The sequence below is a fragment of the Anarhichas minor genome, unplaced genomic scaffold (genome assembly GCF_050575085.1).
Source record: "Anarhichas minor isolate MPS153535 unplaced genomic scaffold, ASM5057508v1 ptg000027l, whole genome shotgun sequence".
Lineage (NCBI taxonomy): Eukaryota > Metazoa > Chordata > Actinopteri > Perciformes > Anarhichadidae > Anarhichas > Anarhichas minor.
Window position 1 is genome coordinate 17870821 of NW_027466473.1, and position 9914 is coordinate 17880734.

Consider the following 9914-nt stretch of genomic DNA (forward strand, 5'->3'; position numbering starts at 1 on the left):
TGTTTTTCATGTTTGACTCTTTGCATTGTTGAGTGCTTGGAAAACAAACTTTGTTTTGGCATCAGTTTCAGCCTCGATACATACGCTGAAAAAGTGTGAGTCTCTGGCTCCCTTCGATAGCTCAGTTGGTAGAGCGGAGGACTGTAGGCTGATGATTCCCAGTAGAAAATATGCAGGTATCCTTAGGTTGCTGGTTCAATTCCGGCTCGAAGGATGTACTTATTGTTGTTGTCTGTTCAGACTAGATAGATGGGCCTTATTATCAGTAATCAAGTGCAGTTCATCGGCAATAATTGAATATGTAACTTTGCAAGAGTTTTAAACAAGCATGTACGGAGACAAAGAGAGGTGGCTGTATTTCATGTTTGACTCTTTGCATTGTTGAGTGTTTGGAAAACAAACTTTGTTTTGGCATCAGTTTCAGCCTCGATACATACGCTGAAAAAGTGTGAGTCTCTGGCTCCCTTCGATAGCTCAGTTGGTAGAGCGGAGGACTGTAGGTTGATGATTCCCAGTAGAAAATATGCAGGTATCCTTAGGTCGCTGGTTCAATTCCGGCTCGAAGGATGTACTTATTGTTGTTGTCTGTTCAGACTGGATAGATGGGCCTTATTATCAGTAATCAAGTGCAGTTAATCGGCAATAATTGAATATGTAACTTTGCAAGAGTTTTAAACAAGCATGTACGGAGACAAAGAGAGGTGGCTGTATTTCATGTTTGACTCTTTGCATTGTTGAGTGTTTGGAAAACAAACTTTGTTTTGGCATCAGTTTCAGCCTCGATACATACGCTGAAAAAGTGTGAGTCTCTGGCTCCCTTCGATAGCTCAGTTGGTAGAGCGGAGGACTGTAGGCTGATGATTCCCAGTAGAAAATATGCAGGTATCCTTAGGTCGCTGGTTCAATTCCGGCTCGAAGGATGTACTTATTGTTGTTGTCTGTTCAGACTGGATAGATGGGCCTTATTATCAGTAATCAAGTGCAGTTCATCGGCAATAATTGAATATGTAACTTTGCAAGAGTTTTAAACAAGCATGTACGGAGACAAAGAGAGGTGGCTGTTTTTCATGTTTGACTCTTTGCATTGTTGAGTGTTTGGAAAACAAACTTTGTTTTGGCATCAGTTTCAGCCTCGATACATACGCTGAAAAAGTGTGAGTCTCTGGCTCCCTTCGATAGCTCAGTTGGTAGAGCGGAGGACTGTAGGCTGATGATTCCCAGTAGAAAATATGCAGGTATCCTTAGGTCGCTGGTTCAATTCTGGCTCGAAGGATGTACTTATTGTTGTCTGTTCAGACTGGATAGATGGGCCTTATTATCAATAATCAAGTGCAGTTCATCGGCAATAATTGAATATGTAACTTTGCAAGAGTTTTAAACAAGCATGTACGGAGACAAAGAGAGGTGGCTGTTTTTCATGTTTGACTCTTTGCATTGTTGAGTGTTTGGAAAACAAACTTTGTTTTGGCATCAGTTTCAGCCTCGATACATACGCTGAAAAAGTGTCAGTCTCTGGCTCCCTTCGATAGCTCAGTTGGTAGAGCGGAGGACTGTAGGCTGATGATTCCCAGTAGAAAATATGCAGGTATCCTTAGGTCGCTGGTTCAATTCCGGCTCGAAGGATGTACTTGTTGTTGTTGTCTGTTCAGACTGGATAGATGGGCCTTATTATCAGTAATCAAGTGCAGTTAATCGGCAATAATTGAATATGTAACTTTGCAAGAGTTTTAAACAAGCATGTACGGAGACAAAGAGAGGTGGCTGTGTTTCATGTTTGACTCTTTGCATTGTTGAGTGTTTGGAAAACAAACTTTGTTTTGGTATCAGTTTCAGCCTCGATACATACGCTGAAAAAGTGTGAGTCTCTGGCTCCCTTCGATAGCTCAGTTGGTAGAGCGGAGGACTGTAGGCTGATGATTCCCAGTAGAAAATATGCAGGTATCCTTAGGTCGCTGGTTCAATTCCGGCTCGAAGGATGTACTTATTGTTGTTGTCTGTTCAGACTAGATAGATGGGCCTTATTATCAGTAATCAAGTGCAGTTCATCGGCAATAATTGAATATGTAACTTTGCAAGAGTTTTAAACAAGCATGTACGGAGACAAAGAGAGGTGGCTGTATTTCATGTTTGACTCTTTGCATTGTTGAGTGTTTGGAAAACAAACTTTGTTTTGGCATCAGTTTCAGCCTCGATACATACGCTGAAAAAGTGTGAGTCTCTGGCTCCCTTCGATAGCTCAGTTGGTAGAGCGGAGGACTGTAGGTTGATGATTCCCAGTAGAAAATATGCAGGTATCCTTAGGTCGCTGGTTCAATTCCGGCTCGAAGGATGTACTTATTGTTGTTGTCTGTTCAGACTTGATAGATGGGCCTTATTATCAGTAATCAAGTGCAGTTCATTGGCAATAATTGAATATGTAACTTTGCAAGAGTTTTAAACAAGCATGTACGGAGACAAAGAGAGGTGGCTGTGTTTCATGTTTGACTCTTTGCATTGTTGAGTGTTTGGAAAACAAACTTTGTTTTGGCATCAGTTTCAGCCTCGATACATACGCTGAAAAAGTGTGAGGCTCTGGCTCCCTTCGATAGCTCAGTTGGAAGAGCGGAGGACTGTAGGCTGATGATTCCCAGTAGAAAATATGCAGGTATCCTTAGGTCGCTGGTTCAATTCCGGCTCGAAGGATGTACTTATTGTTGTTGTCTGTTCAGACTGGATAGATGGGCCTTATTATCAGTAATCAAGTGCAGTTCATCGGCAATAATTGAATATGTAACTTTGCAAGAGTTTTAAACAAGCATGTACGGAGACAAAGAGAGGTGGCTGTGTTTCATGTTTGACTCTTTGCATTGTTGAGTGTTTGGAAAACAAACTTTGTTTTGGCATCAGTTTCAGCCTCGATACATACGCTGAAAAAGTGTGAGTCTCTGGCTCCCTTCGATAGCTCAGTTGGTAGAGCGGAGGACTGTAGGCTGATGATTCCCAGTAGAAAATATGCAGGTATCCTTAGGTCGCTGGTTCAATTCCGGCTCGAAGGATGTACTTATTGTTGTTGTCTGTTCAGACTTGATAGATGGGCCTTATTATCAGTAATCAAGTGCAGTTCATTGGCAATAATTGAATATGTAACTTTGCAAGAGTTTTAAACAAGCATGTACGGAGACAAAGAGAGGTGGCTGTGTTTCATGTTTGACTCTTTGCATTGTTGAGTGTTTGGAAAACAAACTTTGTTTTGGTATCAGTTTCAGCCTCGATACATACGCTGAAAAAGTGTGAGTCTCTGGCTCCCTTCGATAGCTCAGTTGGTAGAGCGGAGGACTGTAGGCTGATGATTCCCAGTAGAAAATATGCAGGTATCCTTAGGTCGCTGGTTCAATTCCGGCTCGAAGGATGTACTTATTGTTGTTGTCTGTTCAGACTAGATAGATGGGCCTTATTATCAGTAATCAAGTGCAGTTCATCGGCAATAATTGAATATGTAACTTTGCAAGAGTTTTAAACAAGCATGTACGGAGACAAAGAGAGGTGGCTGTATTTCATGTTTGACTCTTTGCATTGTTGAGTGTTTGGAAAACAAACTTTGTTTTGGCATCAGTTTCAGCCTCGATACATACGCTGAAAAAGTGTGAGTCTCTGGCTCCCTTCGATAGCTCAGTTGGTAGAGCGGAGGACTGTAGGTTGATGATTCCCAGTAGAAAATATGCAGGTATCCTTAGGTCGCTGGTTCAATTCCGGCTCGAAGGATGTACTTATTGTTGTTGTCTGTTCAGACTGGATAGATGGGCCTTATTATCAGTAATCAAGTGCAGTTAATCGGCAATAATTGAATATGTAACTTTGCAAGAGTTTTAAACAAGCATGTACGGAGACAAAGAGAGGTGGCTGTGTTTCATGTTTGACTCTTTGCATTGTTGAGTGTTTGGAAAACAAACTTTGTTTTGGTATCAGTTTCAGCCTCGATACATACGCTGAAAAAGTGTGAGTCTCTGGCTCCCTTCGATAGCTCAGTTGGTAGAGCGGAGGACTGTAGGCTGATGATTCCCAGTAGAAAATATGCAGGTATCCTTAGGTCGCTGGTTCAATTCCGGCTCGAAGGATGTACTTATTGTTGTTGTCTGTTCAGACTGGATAGATGGGCCTTATTATCAAGTGCAGTTCATCGGCAATAATTGAATATGTAACTTTGCAAGAGTTTTAAACAAGCATGTACGGAGACAAAGAGAGGTGGCTGTATTTCATGTTTGACTCTTTGCATTGTTGAGTGTTTGGAAAACAAACTTTGTTTTGGCATCAGTTTCAGCCTCGATACATACGCTGAAAAAGTGTGAGTCTCTGGCTCCCTTCGATAGCTCAGTTGGTAGAGCGGAGGACTGTAGGTTGATGATTCCCAGTAGAAAATATGCAGGTATCCTTAGGTCGCTGGTTCAATTCCGGCTCGAAGGATGTACTTATTGTTGTTGTCTGTTCAGACTGGATAGATGGGCCTTATTATCAGTAATCAAGTGCAGTTAATCGGCAATAATTGAATATGGAACTTTGCAAGAGTTTTAAACAAGCATGTACGGAGACAAAGAGAGGTGGCTGTGTTTCATGTTTGACTCTTTGCATTGTTGAGTGTTTGGAAAACAAACTTTGTTTTGGTATCAGTTTCAGCCTCGATACATACGCTGAAAAAGTGTGAGTCTCTGGCTCCCTTCGATAGCTCAGTTGGTAGAGCGGAGGACTGTAGGCTGATGATTCCCAGTAGAAAATATGCAGGTATCCTTAGGTCGCTGGTTCAATTCCGGCTCGAAGGATGTACTTATTGTTGTTGTCTGTTCAGACTGGATAGATGGGCCTTATTATCAAGTGCAGTTCATCGGCAATAATTGAATATGTAACTTTGCAAGAGTTTTAAACAAGCATGTACGGAGACAAAGAGAGGTGGCTGTGTTTCATGTTTGACTCTTTGCATTGTTGAGTGTTTGGAAAACAAACTTTGTTTTGGTATCAGTTTCAGCCTCGATACATACGCTGAAAAAGTGTGAGTCTCTGGCTCCCTTCGATAGCTCAGTTGGTAGAGCGGAGGACTGTAGGTTGATGATTCCCAGTAGAAAATATGCAGGTATCCTTAGGGTGCTGGTTCAATTCCGGCTCGAAGGATGTACTTATTGTTGTTGTCTGTTCAGACTGGATAGATGGGCCTTATTATCAAGTGCAGTTCATCGGCAATAATTGAATATGTAACTTTGCAAGAGTTTTAAACAAGCATGTACGGAGACAAAGAGAGGTGGCTGTATTTCATGTTTGACTCTTTGCATTGTTGAGTGTTTGGAAAACAAACTTTGTTTTGGCATCAGTTTAAGCCTCGATACATACGCTGAAAAAGTGTGAGTCTCTGGCTCCCTTCGATAGCTCAGTTGGTAGAGCGGAGGACTGTAGGCTGATGATTCCCAGTAGAAAATATGCAGGTATCCTTAGGTCGCTGGTTCAATTCTGACTCGAAGGATGTACTTATTGTTGTTGTCTGTTCAGACTGGATAGATGGGCCTTATTATCAAGTGCAGTTCATCGGCAATAATTGAATATGTAACTTTGCAAGAGTTTTAAACAAGCATGTACGGAGACAAAGAGAGGTGGCTGTGTTTCATGTTTGACTCTTTGCATTGTTGAGTGTTTGGAAAACAAACTTTGTTTTGGTATCAGTTTCAGCCTCGATACATACGCTGAAAAAGTGTGAGTCTCTGGCTCCCTTCGATAGCTCAGTTGGTAGAGCGGAGGACTGTAGGCTGATGATTCCCAGTAGAAAATATGCAGGTATCCTTAGGTCGCTGGTTCAATTCTGGCTCGAAGGATGTACTTATTGTTGTCTGTTCAGACTGGATAGATGGGCCTTATTATCAATAATCAAGTGCAGTTCATCGGCAATAATTGAATATGTAACTTTGCAAGAGTTTTAAACAAGCATGTACGGAGACAAAGAGAGGTGGCTGTTTTTCATGTTTGACTCTTTGCATTGTTGAGTGTTTGGAAAACAAACTTTGTTTTGGCATCAGTTTCAGCCTCGATACATACGCTGAAAAAGTGTGAGTCTCTGGCTCCCTTCGATAGCTCAGTTGGTAGAGCGGAGGACTGTAGGCTGATGATTCCCAGTAGAAAATATGCAGGTATCCTTAGGTCGCTGGTTCAATTGCGGCTCGAAGGATGTACTTATTGTTGTTGTCTGTTCAGACTGGATAGATGGGCCTTATTATCAGTAATCAAGTGCAGTTCATCGGCAATAATTGAATATGTAACTTTGCAAGAGTTTTAAACAAGCATGTACGGAGACAAAGAGAGGTGGCTGTATTTCATGTTTGACTCTTTGCATTGTTGAGTGTTTGGAAAACAAACTTTGTTTTGGCATCAGTTTCAGCCTCGATACATACGCTGAAAAAGTGTGAGTCTCTGGCTCCCTTCGATAGCTCAGTTGGTAGAGCGGAGGACTGTAGGCTGATGATTCCCAGTAGAAAATATGCAGGTATTCTTAGGTCGCTGGTTCAATTCCGGCTCGAAGGATCTACTTATTGTTGTTGTCTGTTCAGACTGGATAGATGGGCCTTATTATCAGTAATCAAGTGCAGTTCATCGGCAATAATTGAATATGTAACTTTGCAATAGTTTTAAACAAGCATGTACGGAGACAAAGAGAGGTGGCTGTATTTCATGTTTGACTCTTTGCATTGTTGAGTGTTTGGAAAACAAACTTTGTTTTGGCATCAGTTTCAGCCTCGATACATACGCTGAAAAAGTGTGAGTCTCTGGCTCCCTTCGATAGCTCAGTTGGTAGAGCGGAGGACTGTAGGCTGATGATTCCCAGTAGAAAATATGCAGGTATCCTTAGGGTGCTGGTTCAATTCCGGCTCGAAGGATGTACTTATTGTTGTTGTCTGTTCAGACTGGATAGATGGGCCTTATTATCAAGTGCAGTTCATCGGCAATAATTGAATATGTAACTTTGCAAGAGTTTTAAACAAGCATGTACGGAGACAAAGAGAGGTGGCTGTATTTCATGTTTGACTCTTTGCATTGTTGAGTGTTTGGAAAACAAACTTTGTTTTGGCATCAGTTTCAGCCTCGATACATACGCTGAAAAAGTGTGAGTCTCTGGCTCCCTTCGATAGCTCAGTTGGTAGAGCGGAGGACTGTAGGCTGATGATTCCCAGTAGAAAATATGCAGGTATCCTTAGGGTGATGGTTCAATTCCGGCTCGAAGGATGTACTTATTGTTGTTGTCTGTTCAGACTGGATAGATGGGCCTTATTATCAAGTGCAGTTCATCGGCAATAATTGAATATGTAACTTTGCAAGAGTTTTAAACAAGCATGTACGGAGACAAAGAGAGGTGGCTGTATTTCATGTTTGACTCTTTGCATTGTTGAGTGTTTGGAAAACAAACTTTGTTTTGGCATCAGTTTCAGCCTCGATACATACGCTGAAAAAGTGTGAGTCTCTGGCTCCCTTCGATAGCTCAGTTGGTAGAGCGGAGGACTGTAGGCTGATGATTCCCAGTAGAAAATATGCAGGTATCCTTAGGTCGCTGGTTCAATTCCGGCTCGAAGGATCTACTTATTGTTGTTGTCTGTTCAGACTGGATAGATGGGCCTTATTATCAGTAATCAAGTGCAGTTCATCGGCAATAATTGAATATGTAACTTTGCAAGAGTTTTAAACAAGCATGTACGGAGACAAAGAGAGGTGGCTGTATTTCATGTTTGACTCTTTGCATTGTTGAGTGTTTGGAAAACAAACTTTGTTTTGGCATCAGTTTCAGCCTCGATACATACGCTGAAAAAGTGTGAGTCTCTGGATCCCTTCGATAGCTCAGTTGGTAGAGCGGAGGACTGTAGGCTGATGATTCCCAGTAGAAAATATGCAGGTATCCTTAGGTCGTTGGTTCAATTCCGGCTCGAAGGATCTACTTATTGTTGTTGTCTGTTCAGACTGGATAGATGGGACTTATTATCAGTAATCAAGTGCAGTTCATCGGCAATAATTGAATATGTAACTTTGCAAGAGTTTTAAACAAGCATGTACGGAGACAAAGAGAGGTGGCTGTATTTCATGTTTGACTCTTTGCATTGTTGAGTGTTTGGAAAACAAACTTTGTTTTGGCATCAGTTTCAGCCTCGATACATACGCTGAAAAAGTGTGAGTCTCTGGCTCCCTTCGATAGCTCAGTTGGTAGAGCGGAGGACTGTAGGCTGATGATTCCCAGTAGAAAATATGCAGGTATCCTTAGGGTGCTGGTTCAATTCCGGCTCGAAGGATGTACTTATTGTTGTTGTCTGTTCAGACTGGATAGATGGGCCTTATTATCAAGTGCAGTTCATCGGCAATAATTGAATATGTAACTTTGCAAGAGTTTTAAACAAGCATGTACGGAGACAAAGAGAGGTGGCTGTGTTTCATGTTTGACTCTTTGCATTGTTGAGTGTTTGGAAAACAAACTTTGTTTTGGTATCAGTTTCAGCCTCGATACATACGCTGAAAAAGTGTGAGTCTCTGGCTCCCTTCGATAGCTCAGTTGGTAGAGCGGAGGACTGTAGGCTGATGATTCCCAGTAGAAAATATGCAGGTATCCTTAGGTCGCTGGTTCAATTCTGGCTCGAAGGATGTACTTATTGTTGTCTGTTCAGACTGGATAGATGGGCCTTATTATCAATAATCAAGTGCAGTTCATCGGCAATAATTGAATATGTAACTTTGCAAGAGTTTTAAACAAGCATGTACGGAGACAAAGAGAGGTGGCTGTTTTTCATGTTTGACTCTTTGCATTGTTGAGTGTTTGGAAAACAAACTTTGTTTTGGCATCAGTTTCAGCCTCGATACATACGCTGAAAAAGTGTGAGTCTCTGGCTCCCTTCGATAGCTCAGTTGGTAGAGCGGAGGACTGTAGGCTGATGATTCCCAGTAGAAAATATGCAGGTATCCTTAGGTCGCTGGTTCAATTCCGGCTCGAAGGATCTACTTATTGTTGTTGTCTGTTCAGACTGGATAGATGGGCCTTATTATCAGTAATCAAGTGCAGTTCATCGGCAATAATTGAATATGTAACTTTGCAACTTTGCAAGAGTTTTAAACAAGCATGTACGGAGACAAAGAGAGGTGGCTGTTTTTCATGTTTGACTCTTTGCATTGTTGAGTGTTTGGAAAACAAACTTTGTTTTGGCATCAGTTTCAGCCTCGATACATACGCTGAAAAAGTGTGAGTCTCTGGCTCCCTTCGATAGCTCAGTTGGTAGAGCGGAGGACTGTAGGCTGATGATTCCCAGTAGAAAATATGCAGGTATCCTTAGGTCGCTGGTTCAATTCCGGCTCGAAGGATCTACTTATTGTTGTTGTCTGTTCAGACTGGATAGATGGGCCTTATTATCAGTAATCAAGTGCAGTTCATCGGCAATAATTGAATATGTAACTTTGCAACTTTGCAAGAGTTTTAAACAAGCATGTACGGAGACAAAGAGAGGTGGCTGTTTTTCATGTTTGACTCTTTGCATTGTTGAGTGTTTGGAAAATAAACTTTGTTTTGGCATCAGTTTCAGCCTCGATACATACGCTGAAAAAGTGTGAGTCTCTGGCTCCCTTCGATAGCTCAGTTGGTAGAGCGGAGGACTGTAGGCTGATGATTCCCAGTAGAAAATATGCAGGTATCCTTAGGTCGCTGGTTGAATTCCGGCTCGAAGGATGTACTTATTGTTGTTGTCTGTTCAGACTGGATAGATGGGCCTTATTATCAGTAATCAAGTGCAGTTCATCGGCAATAATTGAATATGTAACTTTGCAACTTTGCAAGAGTTTTAAACAAGCATGTACGGAGACAAAGAGAGGTGGCTGTTTTTCATGTTTGACTCTTTGCATTGTTGAGTGTTTGGAAAACAAACTTTGTTTTGGCATCA

The 9914-nt window shown here is 41.7% G+C and overlaps 28 non-coding genes across 28 annotated transcripts; all 28 read left to right on the top strand.

Annotated features, from left to right (window-relative positions):
- Nucleotides 1-110: 110 nt before the first annotated feature.
- trnay-gua (transfer RNA tyrosine (anticodon GUA)) lies at nucleotides 111-214 on the top strand. The gene is made up of 2 exons: nucleotides 111-147; nucleotides 179-214. It is a non-coding gene; the product is annotated as a tRNA-Tyr (tRNA).
- Nucleotides 215-463: 249 nt separating this feature from the next.
- On the top strand, nucleotides 464-567 carry trnay-gua (transfer RNA tyrosine (anticodon GUA)). Its single transcript has 2 exons — nucleotides 464-500; nucleotides 532-567. It is a non-coding gene; the product is annotated as a tRNA-Tyr (tRNA).
- A 249-nt stretch (nucleotides 568-816) lies between these two features.
- trnay-gua (transfer RNA tyrosine (anticodon GUA)) lies at nucleotides 817-920 on the top strand. The gene is made up of 2 exons: nucleotides 817-853; nucleotides 885-920. It is a non-coding gene; the product is annotated as a tRNA-Tyr (tRNA).
- A 249-nt stretch (nucleotides 921-1169) lies between these two features.
- Nucleotides 1170-1273, top strand: trnay-gua (transfer RNA tyrosine (anticodon GUA)). The gene is made up of 2 exons: nucleotides 1170-1206; nucleotides 1238-1273. It is a non-coding gene; the product is annotated as a tRNA-Tyr (tRNA).
- A 246-nt stretch (nucleotides 1274-1519) lies between these two features.
- Nucleotides 1520-1623, top strand: trnay-gua (transfer RNA tyrosine (anticodon GUA)). Its single transcript has 2 exons — nucleotides 1520-1556; nucleotides 1588-1623. It is a non-coding gene; the product is annotated as a tRNA-Tyr (tRNA).
- Nucleotides 1624-1872: 249 nt separating this feature from the next.
- trnay-gua (transfer RNA tyrosine (anticodon GUA)) lies at nucleotides 1873-1976 on the top strand. The gene is made up of 2 exons: nucleotides 1873-1909; nucleotides 1941-1976. It is a non-coding gene; the product is annotated as a tRNA-Tyr (tRNA).
- Nucleotides 1977-2225: 249 nt separating this feature from the next.
- Nucleotides 2226-2329, top strand: trnay-gua (transfer RNA tyrosine (anticodon GUA)). Its single transcript has 2 exons — nucleotides 2226-2262; nucleotides 2294-2329. It is a non-coding gene; the product is annotated as a tRNA-Tyr (tRNA).
- A 249-nt stretch (nucleotides 2330-2578) lies between these two features.
- Nucleotides 2579-2682, top strand: trnay-gua (transfer RNA tyrosine (anticodon GUA)). Its single transcript has 2 exons — nucleotides 2579-2615; nucleotides 2647-2682. It is a non-coding gene; the product is annotated as a tRNA-Tyr (tRNA).
- A 249-nt stretch (nucleotides 2683-2931) lies between these two features.
- trnay-gua (transfer RNA tyrosine (anticodon GUA)) lies at nucleotides 2932-3035 on the top strand. Its single transcript has 2 exons — nucleotides 2932-2968; nucleotides 3000-3035. It is a non-coding gene; the product is annotated as a tRNA-Tyr (tRNA).
- Nucleotides 3036-3284: 249 nt separating this feature from the next.
- Nucleotides 3285-3388, top strand: trnay-gua (transfer RNA tyrosine (anticodon GUA)). The gene is made up of 2 exons: nucleotides 3285-3321; nucleotides 3353-3388. It is a non-coding gene; the product is annotated as a tRNA-Tyr (tRNA).
- Nucleotides 3389-3637: 249 nt separating this feature from the next.
- On the top strand, nucleotides 3638-3741 carry trnay-gua (transfer RNA tyrosine (anticodon GUA)). Its single transcript has 2 exons — nucleotides 3638-3674; nucleotides 3706-3741. It is a non-coding gene; the product is annotated as a tRNA-Tyr (tRNA).
- Nucleotides 3742-3990: 249 nt separating this feature from the next.
- Nucleotides 3991-4094, top strand: trnay-gua (transfer RNA tyrosine (anticodon GUA)). The gene is made up of 2 exons: nucleotides 3991-4027; nucleotides 4059-4094. It is a non-coding gene; the product is annotated as a tRNA-Tyr (tRNA).
- Nucleotides 4095-4336: 242 nt separating this feature from the next.
- trnay-gua (transfer RNA tyrosine (anticodon GUA)) lies at nucleotides 4337-4440 on the top strand. Its single transcript has 2 exons — nucleotides 4337-4373; nucleotides 4405-4440. It is a non-coding gene; the product is annotated as a tRNA-Tyr (tRNA).
- A 249-nt stretch (nucleotides 4441-4689) lies between these two features.
- trnay-gua (transfer RNA tyrosine (anticodon GUA)) lies at nucleotides 4690-4793 on the top strand. The gene is made up of 2 exons: nucleotides 4690-4726; nucleotides 4758-4793. It is a non-coding gene; the product is annotated as a tRNA-Tyr (tRNA).
- Nucleotides 4794-5035: 242 nt separating this feature from the next.
- Nucleotides 5036-5139, top strand: trnay-gua (transfer RNA tyrosine (anticodon GUA)). Its single transcript has 2 exons — nucleotides 5036-5072; nucleotides 5104-5139. It is a non-coding gene; the product is annotated as a tRNA-Tyr (tRNA).
- A 242-nt stretch (nucleotides 5140-5381) lies between these two features.
- Nucleotides 5382-5485, top strand: trnay-gua (transfer RNA tyrosine (anticodon GUA)). The gene is made up of 2 exons: nucleotides 5382-5418; nucleotides 5450-5485. It is a non-coding gene; the product is annotated as a tRNA-Tyr (tRNA).
- A 242-nt stretch (nucleotides 5486-5727) lies between these two features.
- trnay-gua (transfer RNA tyrosine (anticodon GUA)) lies at nucleotides 5728-5831 on the top strand. Its single transcript has 2 exons — nucleotides 5728-5764; nucleotides 5796-5831. It is a non-coding gene; the product is annotated as a tRNA-Tyr (tRNA).
- Nucleotides 5832-6077: 246 nt separating this feature from the next.
- trnay-gua (transfer RNA tyrosine (anticodon GUA)) lies at nucleotides 6078-6181 on the top strand. The gene is made up of 2 exons: nucleotides 6078-6114; nucleotides 6146-6181. It is a non-coding gene; the product is annotated as a tRNA-Tyr (tRNA).
- Nucleotides 6182-6430: 249 nt separating this feature from the next.
- Nucleotides 6431-6534, top strand: trnay-gua (transfer RNA tyrosine (anticodon GUA)). Its single transcript has 2 exons — nucleotides 6431-6467; nucleotides 6499-6534. It is a non-coding gene; the product is annotated as a tRNA-Tyr (tRNA).
- Nucleotides 6535-6783: 249 nt separating this feature from the next.
- Nucleotides 6784-6887, top strand: trnay-gua (transfer RNA tyrosine (anticodon GUA)). Its single transcript has 2 exons — nucleotides 6784-6820; nucleotides 6852-6887. It is a non-coding gene; the product is annotated as a tRNA-Tyr (tRNA).
- Nucleotides 6888-7129: 242 nt separating this feature from the next.
- Nucleotides 7130-7233, top strand: trnay-gua (transfer RNA tyrosine (anticodon GUA)). Its single transcript has 2 exons — nucleotides 7130-7166; nucleotides 7198-7233. It is a non-coding gene; the product is annotated as a tRNA-Tyr (tRNA).
- Nucleotides 7234-7475: 242 nt separating this feature from the next.
- trnay-gua (transfer RNA tyrosine (anticodon GUA)) lies at nucleotides 7476-7579 on the top strand. Its single transcript has 2 exons — nucleotides 7476-7512; nucleotides 7544-7579. It is a non-coding gene; the product is annotated as a tRNA-Tyr (tRNA).
- Nucleotides 7580-7828: 249 nt separating this feature from the next.
- On the top strand, nucleotides 7829-7932 carry trnay-gua (transfer RNA tyrosine (anticodon GUA)). The gene is made up of 2 exons: nucleotides 7829-7865; nucleotides 7897-7932. It is a non-coding gene; the product is annotated as a tRNA-Tyr (tRNA).
- A 249-nt stretch (nucleotides 7933-8181) lies between these two features.
- On the top strand, nucleotides 8182-8285 carry trnay-gua (transfer RNA tyrosine (anticodon GUA)). The gene is made up of 2 exons: nucleotides 8182-8218; nucleotides 8250-8285. It is a non-coding gene; the product is annotated as a tRNA-Tyr (tRNA).
- A 242-nt stretch (nucleotides 8286-8527) lies between these two features.
- On the top strand, nucleotides 8528-8631 carry trnay-gua (transfer RNA tyrosine (anticodon GUA)). The gene is made up of 2 exons: nucleotides 8528-8564; nucleotides 8596-8631. It is a non-coding gene; the product is annotated as a tRNA-Tyr (tRNA).
- A 246-nt stretch (nucleotides 8632-8877) lies between these two features.
- trnay-gua (transfer RNA tyrosine (anticodon GUA)) lies at nucleotides 8878-8981 on the top strand. Its single transcript has 2 exons — nucleotides 8878-8914; nucleotides 8946-8981. It is a non-coding gene; the product is annotated as a tRNA-Tyr (tRNA).
- A 257-nt stretch (nucleotides 8982-9238) lies between these two features.
- On the top strand, nucleotides 9239-9342 carry trnay-gua (transfer RNA tyrosine (anticodon GUA)). Its single transcript has 2 exons — nucleotides 9239-9275; nucleotides 9307-9342. It is a non-coding gene; the product is annotated as a tRNA-Tyr (tRNA).
- A 257-nt stretch (nucleotides 9343-9599) lies between these two features.
- Nucleotides 9600-9703, top strand: trnay-gua (transfer RNA tyrosine (anticodon GUA)). Its single transcript has 2 exons — nucleotides 9600-9636; nucleotides 9668-9703. It is a non-coding gene; the product is annotated as a tRNA-Tyr (tRNA).
- The last annotated feature ends 211 nt before the right edge of the window (nucleotides 9704-9914 follow it).